At 42.4% G+C, this 13,836-nt stretch overlaps 1 protein-coding gene across 1 annotated transcript in view; it reads right to left on the reverse strand.

The window, feature by feature from the left end:
• LOC124594151 overlaps nucleotides 1-13,836 on the reverse strand; it is a 1,388,778-nt gene that overhangs the window by 874,679 nt on the left and 500,263 nt on the right. The gene's annotated exons all lie outside the window — the stretch shown is intronic.

Consider the following 13,836-nt stretch of genomic DNA (forward strand, 5'->3'; position numbering starts at 1 on the left):
AACATCTTGCCGGAGAACTGAAGCTGAAATGATCATGATGAACGTTTTCGCCCCAAGTAAAGTGAATGATTTTTTGGAAGTTTTAAATGGCCCCAAAAAGAGTAGCATGTTCTCTTCTTTAGCAACAGATGCTTCCAGTCACCTAAACAGGAAAACGTTTCCAGTAGTAATATGATACTTTGACCCCTTTGGTGGAATTCGAAACAAGGTACTGGACTTCGTACAAAAGGGAGACGAAACTGCAATGGATGTCGACAGATTGTTACAAATTCACTGGAGTGAAATAATTTGAATGTCATTAATATATCATCATACTGTGCTGATGGTGCCAATATAAATTATGGCAAGCACCATTCAGTCATGGAACTACTAAGTAATGAGAATGAAAAAATCCTCAAAGCCAGCTGTTTTAACCATGTCCTTCATAATGCCATGAAAAGAGCATACAATTGCTTACGATATGTAGATGTAAAAGTGTTAGTATTGAAAATATATAGTCACTCTTCCTTTCCTGTTCTGCCAAATGAAGGGAAACGTTAAAATCATTTTCTCAGTTTGTTGATGCTGTGACATGTAAATACTTTACAGTTATTTCTCACATCTGCTGTAGAAAGGCTTTTAAAAACTGAGAGCCTGTAAAAAGATATTTTAAGAGCATAGATGATTCGAGCTCTTCTACAACTTTGAAAAAATATTTTTGAACTGAAAATACAGAAGTAGGCGCAATCTTTCAGACTTATATTAGTTTCTTCGTGGATACTGGAAGTACTTTCATTCAAAAAGCAAAGTATTTGGAGAACTCCGATCTTAATACACAAATAAAATAATAGGTCTGCATCACCTCGGTTCCGAGTGTTCCGGAGCCTGTACAGAAAATTGGAATAGAGATCAACATAAACATCATTTCCGCCGTTTTTATTGCTCATGAAAACCACACATTGCATGTTGTTCCATCATACAGTGAGACCTTCACAGGTGGTGGTCCAGATTGCTCTACGCACCCGTACTTATAGTACCCAGTAGAACGTCCTCTTGCACTGATGCATGCCTGTATTCGTCGTGGCATACTGTCCACAAGTTCATCAAGGCCCTGTTGGTGCAGATTGTCCCACTCCTCAACGGCCATTCGCCGTAAATCGCTCGGAGTGATTGGTGGGTCACGTCGTCCATAAACAGCCCTTTTCAATCTGTCCCAGGTATGTTCGACAGGCTTCATATAGGGGGAACATGCAGCCACTGTAATCGAGTAATGTCGTTATCCTGAAGGAAGTAATTCACAAGATGTGCACGATGGGTGCGCGAATTGTCGTCCATGAAGACGAATGCCTCGTCAATATGCTGCCAATATGGTTACATTGTCGGTCGGAGGGTGGCACTGACGTATCGCGCAGCCGTCGCGGTGCCTTCCATGACAGCAGCCGCGTACGTCAGCCTCACATAATGCGACCCCAAAACATCAGGGAACCTCCACCTTTCTGCACTCGCTGGACAGTTTGTTTAAGGCGTTTAGTCAGACCGGGTTGATTCCAAACACGTATCCGACGATTGTCTGGTCGAAGGCACATGCGAAGAGAACGTGATGCCAATCCTGAGCGATCCATTCGGCATTTTCTGGGGCCCATCTGTACCGCGCTGTATGGTGTCGTTGTTGGAAAGATGGACCTCGCCATGGACGTCGGGAGTGAAGTTGCGCAGCATATTGTGCACAGTTTTGGTCGTCACACGACGACCTGCGGCTGCACGAAAAGCATTATTCAACATGGTAGTGTTGCCGTCGGGGTTCCTCCGAGCCATAATCCGTAGGTAGCGGTCATCGACTGCAGTAGTAGCCTTGGGTGGCTTGAGCGAGGCATGTCACAGACAGTTCCTGTCTCTCTGTCTCTCTGTATCTCCTCCACGTCCAAACAACATCGTTTTGGTTCACTTCGAGACGCCTGGACACTTCCCTTGTTGTGAGCCCTTCCTGGCACAAAGTACCAATGCGGACACAATCGAACCGCGGTATTGACCGTCTAGGCATGGTTGAACTACAGACATCACGAGCCGTGTACCTCCTTCCTGGTGGAATGACTGGAACTGATCGGCTGTCGGACCTCCTCCGTGTAATAGGCGCGTCTCTTGCATGGTTGTTTACATCTTTGGGCAGGTTTAGTGACGTCTCTGAACAGTCAAAGGGACTGTGTCTGTGATACAATATCCACAATCAACGTCTATCTTCAGGAATTCTGGGAACCGGGGTGATACAAAACATTTTGATGTGTGTATTATAGAATCTCATGAAACCGCACAGTTACTAATTCGTAAAGTTAGACAGAGATTTTTTGTTAGTGATCCTCATAAATTGTTAGGCACTTTCTTGATTCAAATTTGAAATCTGCTAGTTAGAACAACTCTATTGAATTCTATGATTCTTTAAATTCTTATTTACTTAGCAAATTTGATGATCGTTTGAAGTGTTTAATCCCATTATGCCTGAAAATTGAATTAACATTCACTGACGTGTGTAGAGTTCTGGAATTTGTCAGGCTGGATTCTGTGAATGAAGATGAATTATACGAGGTTTTGTAGTTCTAATGATGCAATTAAATACGCTGTCTCTTTAGACGGTAGCGTTAGCCAGAAATGGATAAAACGTTTTAACAATTTTGAAATCAAGTAAAGTGAATTTTGAAAACTTTGCTAAGACGGTAGGTTATGTTATGAGTATAGCAGGAAGTAATGCTCACACAAAGAGACTATTTTGTGTTGTGAATAATAAGTGGACAGATGTAAGGAATAGAAGTAGTACAAATCTAATCGAATCTGAACTGCAAGCTGGCATGAATTTTCCTTATTCATACAGTCAGTTCTTTGAATTTGCTAAACATAGTATAAAACTACTGACTCAGGCAAAATTTGTTGCAAAATATGTTTAACTATCTGCGATGTGTAATTACATAGTAATATTTTACAAATGCTGCTTTGATTTTTGGTGAAATGTCGTCGTGCTCTTAATCTCCCTTATTTTTTGTCAAGGATATGAGTATCTCCCTTTTTTTTTTTTTTTTTAAATATTGGTCACCCTAATGGTACAGTAGTGTCGGGCGGGGGTATCAGTGGGTACCAGAACTGTAAACGTGTAAATACAAATAAAAAAATATTTTTTCTTCTTTGGAGACTGCAGCATAACATATGTCTGATAAACACATGATTATTAGAATAGATGCACCAAAGTAGCTAGTTATAATAACCAATTTTTATTCACAACGGACTGTTTTGGTATTTAGCGCCATTGTCAAGTACGTGTAGACTGATGTGACGTCCGTATTACATCGTCAGTGAAGTGTGTTATAACTGCAATTCTTTTAATAATAAGATAAATGACGTAAATGTATTGAAAATAAAATGTTAATTACGGTGTGACGGTAGTTTGATGTTTGTAAACATAAAGCGTCGTAAGAGTGGAACTGTCAGACTACTGTCTCACTGTAATTAACATTTTATTTTCAATTTTTTACATCGTTTACCATCTTACTAAAACAGTGACGATTATAAGACAGTTCAATAACGACGTAATATGGAAGTCACGTCAGTCTACACGTACTTGAGAACGGCGATGAATACGGAGACGGCCGCTGTGGCCGTGCGGTTCGAGGCGCTTCAGTCTGGAACCGCGCGACCGCTACGGTCGCAGATTCGAAGCCTGCCTCGGGCATGGAGGTGTGTGATGTCCTTAGGTTAGTTAGGTTTAAGTAGTTCTAAGTTCTAGGGGACTGATGACCTCAGTAACCCACAGTGCTCAGAGCCATTTGAACCATTTAATAAATGAGGAAATAGTCTGTCGTGAATAAAGATTTGTTATTGTAAGCAGATACTCTGAATAAGGAAAAAAAAAAAAACATTAGAGAAACGTTAAGATATTGGTTTTAATGTTTCAAGTGTTCTACATAGTCTTCCCCAACTTGAATACCACACACAAAATGTTCTTACAACCACGTAAAATTGTCGGAAAAGTCCTTCCATGGGATTTTCTTCAATCCTTGCATCGCACTGGCTTGAATATCGGTTACGTCGTCGTAGCCTTGAGCCTTCAAGTGAATTTCTGCACTTTGTTGTTTTGTGGTAGGATTGATAACACCCAGTCACTTCCTGCACGATGACTTTTTTCGAGAAAGGAATTGTTCGTACTGTGTATTTCGCGGCAAACGTCCACGAGTCGTTGTTTTTGTTCGGAAGTCGACGTGTACAGGACAAACTTTGCGCACACTTTTATCTTCTTCAAAACATTCTGGAGAATGGCTCGAATACTTAATTTAGAAATGTTGCTCCATTGAGATTTGTAATACAACAACGTTGACACACTACTGCCGCACGTCCACTGCTAAACCCTGCATGCTGACAACTGACTGATCGAATGCGCATCTGTCTTTTACACTTGCTATGAGGCGTGTTGCGAAAGGTCCGATCGATCGCGAAATAGAAACCACCGTGAAAATCAGATAAAGCTTTGCATAGTTGTGTTGGACAGTGTGTGTAGTAAGCCCGCTGATGGCGTCACGTCTGTCTTTACAGTTCGGAAGGCACAGTGAGCACGTAAAGAAGCTGCGAATCAGTGTCTCCCGCCAAGTATGAATGTCCGTGAGAGGTTTCCCCTTATTTTATGCAGGCCGCACAACATAACTGTTATGCATTTCCTTCTGCATGACAGTTCTTGGCCACACTCTGGAGGGGCAATGGGGTAGCCCCTGCAGCGTTTTCGATGGGAAGTGTTTGATCGCCCTCCATAAAGCCCGGACTTGGCTCCCTCTGATTTTCATCTCTGCTGACTTGAACCGCTGGCTATGAAGTCAACGTTTTGTCACAGACAACGAATTGAAGATCAGTGTAGACAATAGGCGAAAAAGTCCAGGCGGCTGCCTTCTATAACGAGGGTATTGGAAAGTTGGCACAACGCTACGACAAATGTCTCAGACGGAGCGGCGAATATGTAGAGACGTTGCTCGAAGGTGTGGGTAACTACTGCACATGAAACACTTTTGATTTTCACTGTAGTTTCCATTCCGCGACCGATCGGACCTTACTTTCGGAACACGCCTCGTATTGCGTGATGGCAGTGTAGTTGTTGCGCTTACATCGCCTTTACGGTAGGAATAAAATCGGTTTCGGAACTTCCTGAACAGATGATGTATTTTTCAGCTAAATACAAGAGCGGAATGGAAACCTGACTGATAGAGACGTTTATGTGCTACTGCGGATTGCGAACAACGTTATAAAAGTGACTGCTGAGTCTGACTATCTAGAGCTAACAATGTTAGTACACACAAACGAAATATCAGTAGTGTAAAATGGATCTGTCACTCTGCAGCGGATCATACATTGTTTTGAAACTCCATTGCATATCAAACTGTATACCGGATTAGCACTCGAACCTGGATATTTGTTTTTTGCAGGAGATTCGCTTACTGATTGAGCTGTCCAGTCACTAATTACGACTCCCCCTTACAGATTTACTTCCGCCAGTACCTCATAGTCTACCATCATATCTTCGTAGGAGTTCTCCTCCATACATTGTAGGATTTCTGCTTCTGAAGCTATTGATATTACGTAGAAACGACTTTGCGTTGCAGGAGAATATATGCGAAGTTTGGAACTTTGGAAGAGAGATGCTAGCAGAACTAATGCTGTGAGGGAAGGTCGTCAGTTGTGTACAGATAGCTCAGACGGTACAGCCTACCAGAAAAGGAGACATAGGAGAAGACCTAAGAAGCCTTAGTTAAGTCTGTGATATAAAGCAACTTTAACAGCCAATTACTATTTAGTTCAGTGGCGGAACCGGCCTCAACTGATACAGTTGTTTCGGAAGCAGACGACGACTTTTCACTATCGTCACATATCTTTTTCAAACAATTCAGTCTATCACAATACGCTGCTAATGATATTTCACTTTTCACTACAGAATACAGTATTTATGTCTGTGTATTGAATTATATGCAGGGTGATTGAGCTGCCCCAATCGCTGCCGTTTTATGTAACCACACACGACAAAACAGTGTTCTTAATAAGTTCGCTCTTGGGATGTGAAACGCACCATGAAAATGTCGCAGATTAACTGGTAAAGTACACGAAGACATCTTAGACGGGAGGCGTTCAATAAGTAATAGTACAATTTTTTTCTGAAAGTAGATTAGTTTTATTTTCTGAAAGCAGTTTGGTTTTATTCAGAATTCCAATACACCATATTAATTCTCAATCTTTTGGCTACAAAACCCAGTTATTGGACGTAATCTCCGTTCTGTACGGCGGCCTTACGCCACCTTACCGGGAGGACCCGTATGACCTCATGGTACCACTCTGCTGGTCGACGTCAGAGTCAACGTCTTACTGCGTCAGTAGCCTCCCCATAATCCACGTACTGCTTCTCGCGGAAATGCGTCCGTTATGCGCCAAACATAAGAAAGTCGGAAGGTCCGAGATATGGGATGTAGGGTGGTTGAGGAGGAACAGTCCAATGAAGCTTTGTGAGATACTCTCGGATGCGCAGACTTGTGTGAGGTGTTGTCATGTAAAAGACAACGAACACTCTGAAATTTACTTTGGTTCCCGAGGCTAGCACAATAGACTTCAGAGCTGATCGTTGCACCGTGAGGGAGAACATCAAAGAGAATAACCTCTTCAGAGTCCCAAAACCTTCGCCATGACTTTACCAAGTCAGAGTAGTGTGGCACCACTCCAGGAATTACCCTTTCGTTTCCGGTTCGAAGCAATAATCTCAAGTTTCATCGCCTGTGACGATATTCAACAAAAAATTTTCGCGATCAATTTCATAAAGTGGAAGCAGTTCCACACAGATGATACGTCGTTGTTCTCTATGGCCTTCTGTAAGGCAGCGAGGAACCTAGCGGACACACAGTTTTTAGTACCCCAACTGGTGGACGAGTGTGTCAGCACTACCAACAGGGACGGCCAGTTGTGCAGTGGGATGTTTAACTGTCATTTGTCAATCGCCTCGAATGAAAGCGGCCGCAAATTCCAACATCGTAGGAGTCATAGCTGCGCGTGTCGGCACGCATGATATCGGACGGGTTTGCATCGTCTTGTTGCGATGGTGTGTGTCATCATCGGCGTTTACAGACGCAATTTTGAAGGCTACATATAGCGCTGAAACCTATCAGAACTTCATGAAACTATAGGAGCTGAAATGGTAGTATTCCACAATGTCCCACAAAAAATGTAGCAGTTTTTCAACCCAAATTGGACGAGTTCATGAAACAACTTCAGAGCGTTAACAAGGATAGTCATATACTAATGTTTTCACTGGTTTATATGCCAGAAAGCTGGTAACTCCACACTTCAAATTTTGGTATCCCATGTTAATTTCGTTGTTTCTCATGGTGAAATCCATTTTATAAGGCAATGTTTCTGAACCACTTACGAAAGATTAAGTACTATGAACGGAATAAACTATACAGAGAAATGCAAAACCTGCTTGACCACACTGTTAATTACAGAAAGGAAGATTTGAGGCACTTGGATAAACACAGCAGAAGTCAAGTATATCTTGGTCCAAAAATAAAGTGTAACTCATGATCAATCCTCTCTTCTGTTTTACAGTGTGATTCCATTTGCTAACAGTCGCCCAAACTATGTAGACGAAGTGGCTGTCACCTGTCTGGATACTGTTCCTCATACTTACGTAGTGTGGTTTGCATTAAATGACATACATAGGGACGGTTGATTCACTCTGTGTATTAAGCAGTGTGTATGTCCAAGATAGAGACCAGCTTCAATCAAATCTGGCATAGAAACCGCAGACCTCATGGGTATCTCCACTGTGTGGCGTATAACTTCCTACCTCAAATGGTTTTCCTAGCCCACGGCGTATAGGCAGCCTGGCAAGACAGGCCTGCTGTGTCAGAGCAGAATCTGTATGCCAAATCAACCTGCTTGCCAGTGCAGCCTATATGTCAGGGGCAAGAAATGGTTTTCTGGGCCCTGACACACAAGCTGCCTTGTATCATAGCGTGTTGTGTTGGAGCAGTATCGGTCTGCTTTAATGACCTTTTCATGGCGGCCTGTCTGTCAAGGGCAAAAAGTGATTTTCGAGCCCCTGATGTGCAACCTACCGTATACAGCCGGTGTGTTGAGGGAATAGTATTGGCATTATTTAACTATTTTTCAGGGATTACGTGCACTGATAAGCATGACTGGGGTCAGGTTGAGATGGATAGAGGAGAGGATCGACAGAGAGAATGGAGGAGATGAAGGTACAAGAGGCAGGTGGAAGATGGAAAGTAGTGGTGGACCGATGGAAAAGGAAGAGGGGGAGGCAGAGGCGGAAAGAGAGGGGGAGAAGGACATGGTAAAAGGGAGAGAGGAGAAAGACATGATCAGAGAGAGGGGGTGGAGGTAATGGACAAAGAGAAGGGGAGGAAGAACTGAAAAAAATAAAGAGAGTGGGGAGGAGGGAATAGACAGATAGAGGCAAGAGGATGAGGTAGACAGACAAGGAGCAATAGGTGAATACAATGAGGGGGAAGAGGGAGTGTGTTCAATAATTGTTGAACACATATGCAAATGAAGCTGTGGGGAAAAGACTCATTAATTATAAAGGGTAAAATTTTTTTTAAAAAAACGGCAGAGCATTGCCATCAAAAGACAAAGCTCCAGGTTCAGGTCACATTTCAACACATGGTTTTAATCTGCCAGGAAGTTTCTATTTGTGGTATACCTGCTATTTTTAATGGCCTTGTATGTGGAGTGTCTGATTATTATAGGTACAAACTAAAGGGGCATATAGAGTACAATTAAACACGAAATTACTTTTAATAAATACAGTTCCTGAGGATTCAAACTGAGGAGATATATACTTGAGGACAGACATATTATAACACACATTCCACGTAGCCACTGAACGTATTAAGGCAGTCTTCAACACTTTTCCTCATCATTGCCCGTACGCATTCAAAAAATGCAGGCGTGTTATGAATGCATCGTCAACCATGAACATTTCCAGAGTTCAACGACACTGTCTGCAACTAACGGATTCGATCTTTTCGTGACATTGTGACAATGATGGCATTGGTATGTGTACGTGGTACCTGTTCATAGGTTAGTGTGCTACTCGGTGACGAATTGGCACTCGAATACTACTTGAATCTTTAATATTTTTGCTATTTTTCCTTATCAATGCTCGTACGCATTCAAAAATCGGAGACGTGTTATGAATTCATCATCAACCATTCACATTCCCAGAGTTCATCGACTCTGTTTCCAGCTAATGGATTCGGTCCTTCCGTGACATTGTGGCAGTGATGGCACTGGTATGAGCATGTGATACCCATGCATAGCTTAGTGTGCTACCCAGGGACGAATCGGTACTCAAATACGATTTGAGTCCAAAGCTCGCTATGAGGGAAATCTTATCCCTCTAACTGTAATAGACTTTTCATTTACTTCCATATTGTTAACCCTATGGGTATTGTCAGAGAAGGCAGCTGGACACCCTCTCTTAGAGGTTCTGCTGTAGGCACTTACGCCATTGTCCCATCTTTCAAAGGCCCAAGAAACCAAGAGTCTCCTACAGGGATGTGGATGCTTTCGGTAGAGTGCTGAGCGGTGAAGAATAGTGCTATTGCGCGAGATCCGTTTCAACCTGCGTTACGAAATGGTCACGTAGTTGTTAGACACCATCATGGTTACCGTCGTTACAGTGTTGTGAGGCACAGCGACCAAATGTTGTATGAGATTGTTTAGACTCATTTGATACAAAATGTGATCTAATTTATGCGCTTTGAGGGATATCTGAACAGAAAGTGCTAAATTGCGGATATTTAGCTCCTGAAGTCGACTGCTCTTTCAGGAAACTCTGCATATCGTAAGTTAGCGGTGGAATGCTCGACCTCCTATAACGAGTTATGTGGAAGTCTTTTCAGAACGACAGAAAACACTATTTCTCCTTCTGATCGAAAGCCTGACATTTCGCACATTGAAAGTTTCCTAATACTGTTTGGCGGCAACTTAATGGTCCACTCGTCTAACAGTGTTGCTGCCTTGAGGACTCGCCTACAAACCGCATGGAGGAAAGTTTATCAGGGATATACCTACTCCCTCTCTGATTCAGTGCCACAGCGCTTCACATCACACTCAGTCCTCCACATTATATATCTTCTGATAACTTGATACTTACACCATTTGGTATTTTTACGTATAATAGCTAATCTGTGGTATCCTGCTTAGCATTTCAACATTCACAAACGTGGCTGTAACTTTGACCATATAAAACGGTTATCCTTCGCTACCATGATCTCTAGAAAGACATACGGCTGGTAATGTAAGTGGAAATGTTTTATACGACCTTCTTCATTCAGTGGACCAGGCATTATTCCCATCATCAGAACGGACCTTCCGAGATCGTAGCACCCACGGTATCATGATGTGGAAAATCTCCTGGGCTAGAATGATAAACATGAAAATAAAATAGCACTTTCCTATCCTCAACAAGCGCTTGTTTCGAACATTGTTATTTGAGTTATTGTGGTCTATACTTGAACGACAGTTAACATCTCGGTTTCTGTGTTCGTTTATTCTGCTTACTCACATATGGTACAAGATCCAACTAACTAAAATATGGGATAAGTGTGCACCGATTCAAGTTGGTTTGGACACTAAAGATGACGCCATATCATTTTATGCGGGTGTTTATCATATTAATAATTATACAAAAATGTTACTAATCCGAAAGTACGAGAGCACGCTGAAAAAAATGATTCCTAAGTTTATATGTGAATACTCTCAAATATTTTTAAATAAAACAAACGTTTTTAACATTCTACATCTTAATTTTTCTATTCTACATACTTATGTCTCAAAATAGTCACCCGTCCGATGAACAAGTTTCTCACAACGCAGAGATCAATTTGTTGATATCGTCACTGTAGAATGTCCGACTTTGTTGACGCAATCACAACCTCACCTCTGCTTGCACCGCTTAATCAGAATCAAAGTGGAGTCCTCAGGTTTTTTTTTTAAGTTTTGGAAATAGATGAAAATTGGATGGGGCCAAGTCGGGACTGTACGGAGGATGATCGACGACAGAAAGCCAAAGGCGTTGGCATATTGTAGATGACGCAGTCCTCGCGTGTTCTGGCATTCTCAAGTTGAAAAACAGGGTGCTGCATATGTGGAGGAACTGTTAGGATTCGAAACTTGATTACAGCACCCTGTTCCTCACACATCGACTTAATTATGTTATATATCGCCATGTTACGCGCCACAACTTGGAGCTCTCTAAAGGAAAAGGGCTGCAAATATGTAAACAGAAGGCTGAAGGTGTAGAATGTTCATAACTTTTGTTTTATTTAAAACGCTTTAAGAATTTCCACATACAAAATTCGGAGGCATTACCTTTCAGTGCATCCTCTAGCTATTGCGATAATACACTACTGGACATTAAAATTGCTGCACCACGAAGATGACTTGCTACAGACGCGAAATTTAACCGACAGGAAGAAGATGCTCTGATATGCAAATGATTAGCTTTTCAGAGCATTCACACAAGGTTGGCGCCGGTGGCGACTCCTACAACGTGCTGACGGGAGGAAAGTTTCCAACCGATTTCTCATACACAAACAGCAGTTGAGCGACGTTGCATGGTGAAACGTTGTGATGCCTCGTGTAAGGAGGAGAAATGCGTACCATCAAGTTTCCGAATTTGATAAAGGTCGGATTGTAGCCTATCGCGATTGCGGTTTATCATATCGTGACATTGCTGCTCGCGTTGGTCGAGATCCAATGACTGTTAGCAGAATTCGGAATCGGTGGATTCAGGAGGGTAATACAGAACGCCGTGCTGGATCTCAACGGCCTCGTATCACTAGCAGTCGAGATGACACGTATCTTATCCGCATGGCTGTATCGGATTGTGCAGCCACGTCTCGATCCCTGTGTCGACAGATGGGGACGTTTGCAAGACAACAACCATCTGCACGAACAGTTCGACGACGTTTGCAGCAGCAGGGACTATCAGCTCGGAGACCATGGCTGCTGTTGTCGTTGACGCTGCATCACAGATAGGAGCACCTGCGATGATGTACTCAACGACGAACCTGGGTGCATGAATTTCAAACGTCATTTTTTTCGGATGAATCCAGGTTCTGTTTACAGCATCATGATGGTCGCATCCGTGTGTGGCGAAATGGCACATTGGAAGCGTGTATTCGTCATCACCATACTGGCGTATCACCCGGCGTGATGGTATGGGGTGCCATTGGTTACACGTCTCGGTCACCTCTTGTTCGCATTGACGGGAATTTGTACAGTGGACGTTACATTTCAGATGTGTTTCGACCCGTAGCTCTACCCTTCATTCGATCCCTGCGAAACCCTACATTTCAGCAGGATAATGCACGACCGCATGTTGCAGGTCATGTACGGGCCTTTCTCGATACAGAAAATGTTAGACTGCTGCCCTGGCCAGCACATTCTCCAGATCTCTCACCAATTGAAAACGTCTGGTCAATGGTGGCCGAGCAACTGGCTCGTCACAATACGCCAGTCACTACTCTTGATGAACTGTGGTATCGTGTTGAAGCTGCATGGGCAGCTGTACCTGTACACGCCATCCAAGCTCTGTTTGACTCAATGCCCAGGCGTATCAAGGCCGTTATTACGGCCAGAGGTGGTTGTTCTGGGTACTGATTTCTCAGCATCTATGCACCCAAATTGCGTGAAAATGTAATCAGATGTCAGTTCTAGTATAATATATTTGTCCAATGAATACCTGTTTATCATCTGCTTTTTTTCCTGGTGTAGCAATTTTAATGGCCAGTAGTGTATGTTTGTGAATATGTGACATGGATAACTTTAAATCCTGTAACTTTTCGACAGCTGGTACATAATTATCTCCGTACTGATGGGGATAACTTTGTAAAACATTGTGTAAGATTTTTTCGTAACTTGTTCGGAGATGACTAACATGCATTTGACGTATGCTCTCTTAACTTTCATGAAGGAATGTTTCAATAATTCCATCATGTCATCCACACTTCTAACGTACTCGATTTTATAAAATATACAAGAATAATTTTTTTTTTTTCGATCTCATATTATCGTATGAGACAATGTAGCTTTATGTACAGAATATTTTACGTCTATTTTGTTCAAGTAACTGAATATTGTTTCAGTACTACCAATCAGAAAACACACCTATCGTCAGCCAACTTCTGAAATTTGGCACCTTTTTTTTCTACTGGCACAGTTATGGCAGTCAAAGGCACGTCGATAAGTAAGCGTCTGTCAGGAGTTTATTGGCGTCACCGTTTTAACTGGTTTCGCGGTATTATCTGGTTTAGATTCATAAGCCTCTGCAATATTTTTTGAAACTTTTGTACTTCTGGACGCCTGCGAAGTGGATCCCAGTTCCATTTTGCAGATGCACTGGATATGTCAAAATTCATTGTGCAAGGAAATAAAATTCCACAATAATATTACACATAATAAAAACATCACCCGAGAAGTGAGGTTTACAACGTATCACTCATTGGAATTCTGATGAAGTTAATTCACGAGTGGGATGTTACAGCAGCAGTAATGTGTAATTTTACGTCCCCTCTGGAAGTAACGTCGGTTATTGATATCGACATTCTTCACGGCGTGGACGTAACGGAGAATCCCCCGCCGGCAGACGTAAAAGTTTTACGATCCCTGGCTTTCACATTACAGGCGACCATGACAACATAGACCTCATCGCCATAAAACCACACTTTCTGCCTACAGACCCGTTATGCTTTTGCTTCGTCTCCCTTCTCCTGCACTGTAAAGGAGGTGTCAAGAAAACGAAGAAGAAGCGACGGATAGTAT

The sequence above is a fragment of the Schistocerca americana genome, chromosome 2, assembly GCF_021461395.2.
Source record: "Schistocerca americana isolate TAMUIC-IGC-003095 chromosome 2, iqSchAmer2.1, whole genome shotgun sequence".
In the NCBI taxonomy this organism is placed as follows: Eukaryota; Metazoa; Arthropoda; class Insecta; order Orthoptera; family Acrididae; genus Schistocerca; species Schistocerca americana.